Source organism: Canis lupus, chromosome 9, assembly GCF_003254725.2.
Source record: "Canis lupus dingo isolate Sandy chromosome 9, ASM325472v2, whole genome shotgun sequence".
In the NCBI taxonomy this organism is placed as follows: domain Eukaryota; kingdom Metazoa; phylum Chordata; class Mammalia; order Carnivora; family Canidae; genus Canis; species Canis lupus.
The window spans coordinates 6,423,821-6,435,972 of NC_064251.1; positions in this window are offsets into that span (position 1 = coordinate 6,423,821).

Genomic DNA, 12,152 nt, shown 5'->3' on the forward strand with positions numbered 1-12,152 from the left:
TATGTACCTTTTTTTTTTTTTCCACTTTCATTTTTTTTTATTGGTGTTCAATTTACTAACATACAGAATAATACCCAGTGCCCGTCACCCATTCACTCCCACCCCCCGCCCTCCTCCCCTTCTACCACCCCTAGTTCGTTTCCCAGAGTTAGCAGTCTTTACGTTCTGTCTCCCTTTCTGATATTTCCCACACATTTCTTCTCCCTTCCCTTATTTTCCCTTTCACTATTATTTATATTCCCCAAATGAATGAGAACATATAATGTTTGTCCTTCTCCGACTGACTTACTTCACTCAGCATAATACCCTCCAGTTCCATCCACGTTGAAGCAAATGGTGGGTATTTGTCATTTCTAATAGCTGAGTAATATTCCATTGTATACATAAACCACATCTTCTTTATCCATTCATCTTTCGTTGGACACCGAGGCTCCTTCCACAGTTTGGCTATAGTGGCCATTGCTGCTAGAAACATCGGGGTGCAGGTGTCCCGGCATTTCATTGCATTTGTATCTTTGGGGTAAATCCCCAACAGTGCAATTGCTGGGTCGTAGGGCAGGTATATTTTTAACTGTTTGAAGAACCTCCACACAGTTTTCCAGAGTGGCTGCACCAGTTCACATTCCCACCAACAGTGTAAGAGGGTTCCCTTTTCTCCGCATCCTCTCCAACATTTGTGGTTTCCTGCCTTGTTAATTTTCCCCATTCTCACTGGTGTGAGGTGGTATCTCATTGTAGTTTTGATTTGTATTTCCCTGATGGCAAGTGATGCAGAGCATTTTCTCATATGCATGTTGGCCATGTCTATGTCTTCCTCTGTGAGATTTCTGTTCATGTCTTTTGCCCATTTCATGATTGGATTGTTTGTTTCTTTGGTGTTGAGTTTAATAAGTTCTTTATAGATCTTGGAAACTAGCCCTTTATCTGATATGTCATTTGCAAATATCTTCTCCCATTCTGTAGGTTGTCTTTGAGTTTTGTTGACTGTATCCTTTGCTGTGCAAAAGCTTCTTATCTTGATGAAGTCCCAATAGTTCATTTTTGCTTTTGTTTCTTTTGCCTTTGTGGATGTATCTTGCAAGAAGTTACTATGGCCGAGTTCAAAAAGGGTGTTGCCTGTGTTCTTCTCTAGGATTTTGATGGAATCTTGTCTCACATTTAGATCTTTCATCCATTTTGAGTTTATCTTTGTGTATGGTGAAAGAGAGTGGTCTAGTTTCATTCTTCTGCATGTGGATGTCCAATTTTCCCAGCACCATTTATTGAAGAGACTGTCTTTCTTCCAATGGATAGTCTTTCCTCCTTTATCGAATATTAGTTGCCCATAAAGTTCAGGGTCCACTTCTGGATTCTCTATTCTGTTCCACTGATCTATGTGTCTGTTTTTGTGCCAGTACCACACTGTCTTGATGACCACAGCTTTGTAGTACAACCTGAAATCTGGCATTGTGATGCCCCCAGATATGGTTTTCTTTTTTAAAATTCCCCTGGCTATTCGGGGTCTTTTCTGATTCCACACAAATCTTAAAATAATTTGTTCTAACTCTCTGAAGAAAGTCCATGGTATTTTGATAGGGATTGCATTAAACGTGTATATTGCCCTGGGTAACATTGACATTTTCACAATATTAATTCTGCCAATCCATGAGCATGGAATATTTTTCCATCTCTTTGTGTCTTCCTCAATTTCTTTCAGAAGTGTTCTATAGTTTTGAGGGTATAGATCCTTTACATCTTTGGTGAGGTTTATTCCTAGGTATCTTATGCTTTTGGGTGCAATTGTAAATGGGATTGACTCCTTAATTTCTCTTTCTTCAGTCTCATTGTTAGTGTATAGAAATGCCACTGACTTCTGGGCATTGATTTTGTATCCTGCCACGCTACCGAATTGCTGTATGAGTTCTAGCAATCTTGGGGTGGAGACTTTTGGGTTTTCTATGTAGAGTATCATGTCATCGGCGAAGAGGGAGAGTTTGACTTCTTCTTTGCCAATTTGAATGCCTTTAATGTCTTTTTGTTGTCTGATTGCTGAGGCTAGGACTTCCAGTACTATGTTGAATAGCAGTGGTGAGAGTGGACATCCCTGTCTTGCTCCTGATCTTAGGGGAAAGGCTCCCAGTGCTTCCCCATTGAGAATGATATTTGCTGTGGGCTTTTCATAGATGGCTTTTAAGATGTCGAGGAATGTTCCCTCTATCCCTACACTCTGAAGAGTTTTAATCAGGAGTAATGTATGTACCTTAAAAGCAGTATTCCTGGGACACCTGCATGGCTTGGTGGTTGAACATCTGCCTTTGGCTCAGGTTGTGATCCTGGGGTCCTGGGATTGAGTCCTGCATTAGGCTCCCCGCAGGGAGCCTGCTTCTCCCTCTGCCTATGTCTCTGCCTCTCTCTCTCCGTGTCTGTCATGAATAAATAAGTAAAATCTTCAAAAAAAACCCCAAAACCCCCAAAACCCAGTATTCCCAATTCCTCCCTCTCACCACTTGTGACATTGCTGTCATTCATTCCACTTATTCATATGCAATAATCATTAAATACGTTGTTGCTATTGTTATTTCAAGGTTATTTTTTAGAAGTATTAAGAATGAGAAAGGTAAGATTTTTATCTTACCCTCATTTATTAGCACCCCTTTCTCCCTTTCACTTCTTTCTCCCCTTTATCTTCCAACCTCTGTCAGATATGCATTTTAAAAATAAACACTCTGTTTTAAATTAATTTATGCTTTCAGAGGAGTTGCATGAATAGTATAGGGAATTCTTAGATACCCCACACCCCATATCCCCTTCTATTAAGATTTTTACATTTGTCACAACTATGAACCAATCTGATACAGTATTATCAACTGAAATCCATACTTTATTTGTATTTCCCTAGTGTTTTGTTTTTATTGAAGTTCGATTTGCCAACATATAGTATAACACCCAGTGCTCATCCTATCAAGTGCCCTCCTCAGTGCCCGTCACCCAGTTACCCCAACTTCCCGCCCCCCTTCCCCTTCAGCAACCCTTTGTTCATTTCCCGGAGTTAGTAGTCTTTCATGGCATATTTCCCTAGTTTTTACCTAATATTTCTATCCTGTTTCAGGACCCCATCCAGGATATAACATTGCTTTTAAGGGTTATGTTTCCTTAAGCTTCTTAAGGCTATGAAAATGTCTCAGACTTTGTTTTTGATTGTCTTGATAGTTTTAAGAAGTACTGGTTAGGAGCAGCCTGGGTGGCTTAGTGGTTAAGCGCCGCCTTCATCCTAGGGTGTGATCTTGGAGACCAGGGATTGAGTCCTACGTTGGGCTCCCTGAGTGGAGCCTGCTTTTCCCTCTGCCTCTCTCTGTGTCTCTCATGAATAAATAAATAAAATCTTAAAAAAAAAAGAAGTACTGGTCAGGCATTTAGTAAAATATCCTTCAGTTTGGATTTGTCTGATGTTTTTCTTATGGTTATACTGAGGTTATGTGTTTTTTTGCGAGGAAGACCACAGAGGTAAAATTTCATTATCATATAAAGAGTATGTGTTATAAGTACAACGTATCACTGATGATGTTAACCTGGATCACTTCACTGAGGTAATGTTTGTTGGGTTTATCCACTGACATTAATTCCCTCTTTGACATCCTTTAATTGTTTTGTTTTATTTTCTAAGTTTTTTTTTTTTTTTAAAGTACGCTCCATGGTGGGCTTGAACTCACAACCCTGAGATCTTGAACTCACCCTGAGATCAAGACCTGAGCTGAGATCAAGCATTGTACATTTACCTGACTGAGCCACCCAGGTCCCCATTAAAGTTTTATTTACTTAAGTAATCTCTACACCCAATGTGGAGCTCAAACTCATGATCCTGAGATCAAGAGTAACACGCTCCTCCAACTGAGCCAGCCAGGTACTTCTTCTTTTGTTTGGAACACTTCTTTCATTCTAGAACTAGAATCACAGGGTTCTAGCTCTAGGAGTATCTTGTATGTTCTTGCCCCAACCTTAGAATCAGTTATTTCTTTAAGGATCCCTGGTTCCTTTTATTGGAAAATAGTATTTGGAACCAAGATCTGGATGCTTTATGTGGTCATTGCTACTAGGGTATTGTCAGGTGTACTTTTACTTTCCAAGTTTTTCAACTGATAGAAATCACATTTTAAATGTTATCTTAATTATATAATATGTAACTATCATTTTTTGTAATGTCTTTTTTAAAAGATTTAATTTATTTACCTGAGAGAGAGAGACAGAGAGAACACAAGCAGGGGGAGGAGTAGAGGGAAAGGGAGAAACAGATTCCTTGCTGAATGGGGAGCCCCACGTGGGGCTCAATCCCAGGACCCCGAGATTGCCACCTGAGCCGAAGTCAGCCACCTGGGTGCCCCATATCTTCTGTAATTTTTATAGATTTATTCTAAAATGTGAACTTCTTCCCAAACCTCCAGTATTTAAACTGCTATCATTAGGCAAACATAGTTTACTTACATGGCCAAATAGCACATTATGTTTGCTTGCATTTCATTTTCAACAGCTTATATCATCAAGCTAAAAACTATTAAAATTAAAAAAATTTTTAAAATTAAAACCCCATTGCTAAAATCATGCATTGTTTTATTTATTTTTTTTTCATGCATTGTTTTAATCTGTACTCTGCCATTTTACATATTTCTTGTGTTGTCTAAAGTTTCTGATTGCCTTTCTATTTGTTGGGAGAGGAGATACATACCTTCTTCATTGTATTTTTTTTAACACTTAACTTTTTTTAATTTTAAGATTTTATTTATTTATTTGACAGAGAGAGTGTGAGCACAAGCGGGGGAAGTGGCAACAGAGGGAGAGGGAGGAGCAGATTTCCCACCAAGCAGAGAGCCAGACATGGGCTCCATCCCAGGACCCTGCGATCATGACCTGAGCTAAAGGCAGACCCTTAACCGACTGAGCCACCCAGGCACCACTTTCATTGTATCTTTTATCTTGCATCTCTTCCATCTCTTTAACTTTCCTTTTCCCTTGACAAACAATTCCTTTTTTGGATCTCAGTCACTTCCTGTTCTGATACAAACTGTTTTTTTTTTTTTAACTTTTTAAAGATTTTATTTTAAAATAATCTCTACACCTAACATGGGGCTCAAACATACAACCCTGAGATCAAGAGTCACATGCTCTACTGACTGAACCAGCCAGGCATCCATGAACTGTTTTTTGTCTCTTTTGTTTTTGTACTTAGATAATGACTTTCTCATATTTCCTTTCTCACTGAATTTCTAATTGCTTTTAAAGATTGAATTCTGGGGCTTCATCATATGCTTAAGGCTTATTTTCCAAGTTTTCTTCTATATGGCCTCATAAACCTCTCTGCTGTAGGACTTTATTTTCCTTTCCAGTCTGAGCTGGTTGCTTTCTGGACCTGCTGCACAGCCATAACCCTGACATTTCCCTTTATTTAGCCTTATTTCTATATGGATTAAGTATTCCCTGTGGCCCATACCTTCCTTTTTCTTGGTTTACTCCCTCAGGAGTTTGGTGTACTTTTCTTGGTTTACTCCTCATGGAAAGTATTTGAGGAAGTTACTTGAGAATGTACCCAAATACTTCTTTTTTAAAAAAATTTTATTCTTATGTAATCTCTACACCCAATGTAGGCCTTGAACCCTGGGATCAAGTCACATGGCCTACTGACTGCGCCAGCCAGGCAGCCTCAGATAATCTTTTTAAAAAGGGGACATGGGAGTCTTTGCATATCTGAAAATGTGCTTGTTCTATCCTTATTCAATTTCAGCTGGATTTGGGATTCACAATGAAGACAATTTCCTGCAAGCTTGAAGATATTACTGAATTGCCCTCTGGTATGCTAACAGGAGGTAGTACTGCTAATTGGAAGTGTTGCTAACAGAAGATCTGTTGCCAGACTAATTCCTCAGATTCGGGAATTGACTGAATTATTATTTATTTTTCTTGGGCAGCTTTTTTTTAATAATAAATTTATTTATTTATTTTTTAATTTTTATTTATTTATGATAGTCACAGAGAGAGAGAGAGAGAGAGAGAGAGAGAGAGAAAGAGAGGCAGAGACATAGGCAGAGGGAGAAGCAGGCTCCATGCACTGGGAGCCCGACGTGGGATTCGATCCCGGGTCTCCAGGATCGCGCCCTGGGCCAAAGGCAGGCGCCAAACCGCTGCGCCACCCAGGGATCCCCAATAAATTTATTTTTTATTCGTTTCAATTTACCAACATACAGAATAATACCCAGTGCTCATCCCGTCAAGTGCCCCCCTCAGTGCCCGTCACCCATTCACCCCCATCCCCCGCCCTCCTCCCCTTCCACCATCCCTAGTTCGTTTCCCAGAGTTAGGAGTCTCTATGTTCTTTCTCCCTTTCTGATATTTCCCACACATTTCTTCTCCCTTCCCTTATATTCCCTTTCTCTATTATTTATATTCCCCAAATGAATGAGAACATACTATGTTTGTCCTTCTCTGATTGACTTACTTCACTCAGCATAATACCCTCCAGTTCCATCCCCGTTGAAGCAATGGTGGGTATTTGTCGTTTCTGATGGCTGAGTAATATTCCATTGTATACAGAAACCACATCTTCTTTATCCATTCATCTTTCGATGGACACCGAGGCTCCTTCCACAGTTTGGCTATTGTGGACATTGCTGCTAGAGACATCGGGGCACAGGTGTCCCGGCGTTTCATTGCATCTGAATCTTTGGGGTAAATCCCCAACAGTGCAATTGCTGGGTTGTAGGGCAGGTCTATTTTTAACTTTTTGAGGAACCTCCACACAGTTTTCCAGAGTGGCTGCACCATTTCACATTTCTTGGGCAGCTTTTAAGATCTTGTCTTGATCCATGGTTTGCCAAAGTTTTATGTTAATTTATCTAATTGTGTGCCTTTTTATGTCTTTGTGCTAGGCACTCTTAGACCTTTTTATTTATTAATTTATTTTTAAAGATTTTGTTTATTTATTTGAGAGAGAGCACAAGAGAGCACAAGCAGAGGGAACAGCAAAGGAGAGGGAGAAGCAGCCCCCCACCCCTCCGCTGAGCAGGGAGCCTAACATGAGGTTTGGTCCAGAATCCTGGGACCATGACCTGAGCAGAAGGCAGACTCTTAACCGACTGAGTTGCCCAGGTGTCCCGCTCAGTAGACCCCTTTAGTCTGAAGATGTGTGTCGCTTTTCCTCCCTGGGAAATTCTCTTGATTTAACTCTTTTTCTCTCCTTAATTATTATTATTATCTTCTGACATTCCCAAGGAATAAGATGTTGCATGTTCTGGGTTGTTACTTTGTGTGTGAGAGATTATTTATTTATTAAATAGGCTCCATGTCCAATGTGGGGCTTGAACTAATGACCGCGAGATCAAGAGTCACATGCTTTAAGATCTGAACCAGCCAAGCACCCCTGTTCCTTTTGCTCTTTAAAAAAATCTCATACTTTACCTCATCATCTTTTTGTTCTAAAACTAAGACATTTCCTCAACTTCATCTTTAAGTCCTCACATTGCATTTAAAGGTTTTAGCAACATTCCCTTCGATTTTGAAGAATTGCTTTTTTTGTTCTCGACTAAGATGCTTAAATTGTGATAAAATAAACACAATATAAAATTTATCACCTTAACCATTTTTAAGTGTGTAATTTGGTAACATTAAGTGTGTTCACATTGTTATGAACCCAATCTCCAGAAGTCTTTTTATCTTCAAAAAGGAGACTGTAGGGATGCCTGGGTGGCTCAGCAGTTGAGCGTCTGCCTTTGGCTCAGGGTGTGACCCCGGAGTACCGAGATCGAGTCCCACATCGGGCTCTCTGCATGGAGTCTGCTTCTCCCTCTGCCTATGCCTCTGCCTCTCTCTGTGTGTGTGTCTCTCTCATGAATAAATAAATAAAATATTTAATAAACCCCCCCAAAGCCAAAAAATCAAAAAGGAAACTGTACCCATAAAACAATAATCTCTTATTCACTGCCACCCCATCCACTAGCTACTACTATTCTAAGTTCAGTGTCTGATTTTGACTACTTTAGGTAGCTCATTGGAATGGAATCATAGAGTATTTGTCTTTTTGTTACTGGCTTATTTTACTTAGCATAATATCTACAAGGCTTATCCATGTTGTAGCATATGTCAGAATTTCCTTCCTTTTAAAGGTAATATTCCATTGTATGTACATGCCACATTTTCTATTTTCCTCTGCAATTTTTTTGTTCATCTTTTTTTTAAATTAAGTTTTAAAAAAATAAATAAAATTAAGTTTTTAATTTTAATTCCAGTATAGTTGACATACAGTGTTATATTAGTTTCAGGAGTACAATACAGTGATTCAACAATTATGTACATTACTCAGTGCTCATCGGGATAAGTGTATTCTTTAATCCTCATCACCTATGCTACTCATCCCCTCCCCACCTCCCCTCTGGTAACCATTACTTGTTCTCTGTAGTTCAGAATCTGTTTCTTGGTTTCTTTCTCTTTTTCTTTGCTTGTGTGTTTTGTTTCTTAAATTCCACATATGAGAGAAATCATATGGTATTTGTCTTTCTTTGACTGACATTTCACTTAGCATTATACTGTCTAACTTTATCCAAGTTGTTGCAAATGTCAGGATGTCATTCTTTTTTTAAATGGCTAAATTGTATATATATTTCACATCTTCTCTATCCATTCATCTGTTGATGGACATTTGGGCTGCTTCCATAATTTGGCTATTGTAAATAATGCTGCAATAAACATAGGAGTGCATACCACATTTCCTAAATCCATTGATGGACACTTGGCTAGCTTCCACCTTTGGTTATTGTGAACAATGCTGCTATGAACATCAGTGTACAAATATCTCTTAGAGACCCTATTTTCAATTCTTTTGGGTGTATACCCAGAAGTCAAATTGCTTAATCATGTGGTAATTCTATTTTTAATTTTTTGAGGAACTGCTATGCTCAATTCCTTTTTTTTTCTCAATTCCTTTTTATACCTTTGTATTATGGGTGAAGTATCTTCTCAAATCTCTCTGAGTTTTAAAAAAATTTATCTCTTGGGACACCTGGGTGGCTCAGTGGTTGAGTGTCTGCCTTCGGCTTAGGGCGTGATCCCAGAGTTCTGGAATCGAGTCCCACATTGAGGTCCCCATGGGGAACCTGCTTCTCCCTCTGCCTATGTCTCTGCCTCTCTCTGTGTCTCTCATGAATAAATAAATAAAATGTTTAAAAAAATAAAATTTCTCTCTTGTTCCTTAAATTTTGTCTGCTTTGTTAGGTCAGTTTTGCTATTTATTTTGGTTTTTCTCTTTTATGTTTTTTTTTTTTTATTAATGAGATCTGTTATCTTTCTCTTTATTTTTTTATAAACTTATTTTTTATTGGTGTTCAATTTGCCACAATATAGAATAACACCCAGTGCTCATCCCGTCAAGTGCCCACCTCAGTGCCCGTCATTGCAGATTTCTAAAAAACAATGCCTAAGGATTCTTGATTACCTTCATGTTTAAGAATGAGGCATTGCAATGGCTCTAAGATCTCTATGTGTGGGCGGGATTCATAGCAGGTTAAACTTTTAGATGAGTTGTAAGGAAGTTTGTGGTAATCTGAGGAAATCTGAGGAAACCCTAAAGTTAGAGTGAACTGGACTCTATCCTGGGAGTACCAGCACCTGTGTAATCACCTTAGATGTCCCTGTACTAGACTCAGCTTAAAAAGCTTTTTAAATTAAATTCAATTTAATTAACATATAGTGTATTCTTGGTTTCAGAGGTAGAATTTAATGATTTGTCAGTTGCATATAACATCCAGTGCTCATTCCACCAAACACCTTTCTTAATGCCCATCACTCAGGTACCAAATCCCTCCATCTACCTCTCCTCCAGCAATCCTCAGTTTGTTTCCTATACTTAAGAGTCTCTTATGGTTTGTCAACCTCATTTTTTTCATCTTATTTTATTTTTCTTTCCCTTTCCCTATGTTCATCTGTTTTGTTTCTTAAATTCCATATATAAGTGAAAACATATGATATCTGTCTTTCTCCGGTTAACTTATTTCACTTAGCATAATACCCTTTAGTTTCACCCACATCATTGCAAATCGCAAGATTTCATTTTTTTGAATGGCTGAGTAATATTCCATTTTATATATATATATATATATATATATATATATATATATATATCACATCTTCTTTATCCATTCATCTGTCAATGGATATCTGGGCTCTTCCCATATTTTGGCTATTGTGGACATTGCTGCTATAAACACTGGGGTGCTTGTACCCCGTTAAATCACTATGTTTGCATCCTTTGGATAAATAGTAGTGCAATTGCTGGGTTTTAGGATAGCTCTATTTTTAAGTTTTTGAGGAACCTGCATACTATCTTCCAGAGTGGCTGCACCAGTTTGCATTCTCATCAACAGTGTAAAAGGGTTTCCCTTTCTCTACATCCTTGCCAACATCTGCTGTTTCCCACGTTGTTAATTTTAGCCATTCTGACTGGTGTGAGGTGGTATCTCATTTTGGTTTTGATTTGTATTTCCTTTATGCCAAGTGATGTTGAGCATTTTTTCGTGTGTCTATTGGCTCTTTGTATTAGACCCAACTTTAAAAAATTAACATTTATTAAGCATTTACTATGTTCCAGGCACTATACTAAATGTTTTATGCACTATCTCACTTAATCTGACTGATAATTCTATGAGATACTTATTATTGTATCCATTTGACAGAAGTAAAAACGTGATCAGAGGGTTTTAAAAAGCTTACATAGCAGGTTGGAATTTGAACCTAGGAATATGTGACTTCAGATTCTGTACTCTCAACCAATATACTACTTTGATTCTGAAATTTTGAGCTGAACCTCATGTGGGAATTAAGTGGCAGTTTCATTTGGGGTCCCTAAGGAAATAATCTATAAACTGTAGTTATGAATATAAAACAAGAGAATGGCTGAGTTCAGTGGATTTGAATAAAATATCCAGAATGAATTCTATGAGGATTTAATACTGCAAAAAGTTGTGGAATGGAGAGATGGGATGGCTTTTCTAGCAGTAAAGATCCAGCAAACATCTCTTCTAGTGAAGTGGTTGGCACTGCTCCTGTGGCTAAGCTCTGGGCTCTTATGTGAGTGAGGAGTGTGCTTCAGGGAAGGTGCAGCCTGTACATGCAGCTACCTGCCCTCTCCTCATCCTGCAAAGCTTGGATGGGAATAGAGATTATGAGTCATAGAGACTTAGGAGGAACAATGGTGCTATCTCCTTCCTTGGTACTTTGGAGAAGATGGTTCCTTCCTTCCTTCATATATTCATTTATTCTTAGCCAGGCACTGTGCTAAGTGCTAGGGATAAACAGATAAAAGAGCCACAGTTCCTGCCTCTGAGGAGCTGACACCTACAAGGTATGACTAACACAGCTATATATATCATGTGATAAAGGCCATGACAGGATATAAGGGAGACAGACAGTATGATACAGTGGTTAAAAACACTGGAGCCAGAAGACATGGGTCTGAATTCTAGCTCTGCCATTTTTTGTGTCTTTGCAACTTGATATATTATTCACTTTGTAACCTTCACTTTCCTTCTTCATAGGGTTATTGTGAGGATTAAATGACATAAGGCATGGGAAGTGCTCATCCCAGTGCCTCGTATGTACTGTGTGCTCAATATGGGGAGTTGTTACTGTGGATAATATGGACTGAGCATGCTCCAAGTCTGGAGAAGGGGGTGTCCAAATCTGTCCACCTGGAGGTGAAGAGTAAGGTGGGAAGCAGGGAAGGTTTTACTCAGGAAAAGGCCTCCAAGAACCAACTCTTCCTTCCTGAGAAAGGCCCCTATCTGGTGTCTTCCCATGTCCCAGCACCCCAAAGGGTCACATTGTTGACAGTTGATAAACAGCTTGCATTAAGGGAGATTGTCTGTAAGGCCAAATGGGCAACTCTCTATGATAGCAGATTTCTTGCTACTTTGTCTTCTCCCAGCTTCTTTATTGAATGCTTTCTGGGAGAGACAAGAATGAATAATGAATGAATGAACTTCTACTATGGACCACCATGTGCCAGACTCTTTTGCATATATTATCTAATTTAACCTTACCAATAATCCCCTGGAGGAGGCTACTCTTCTCCCCATTGTATGGATGGTGGGAGTGAGGTTCAGGGATATTAAATTCATCACCAAGGTCATGCAGATGGC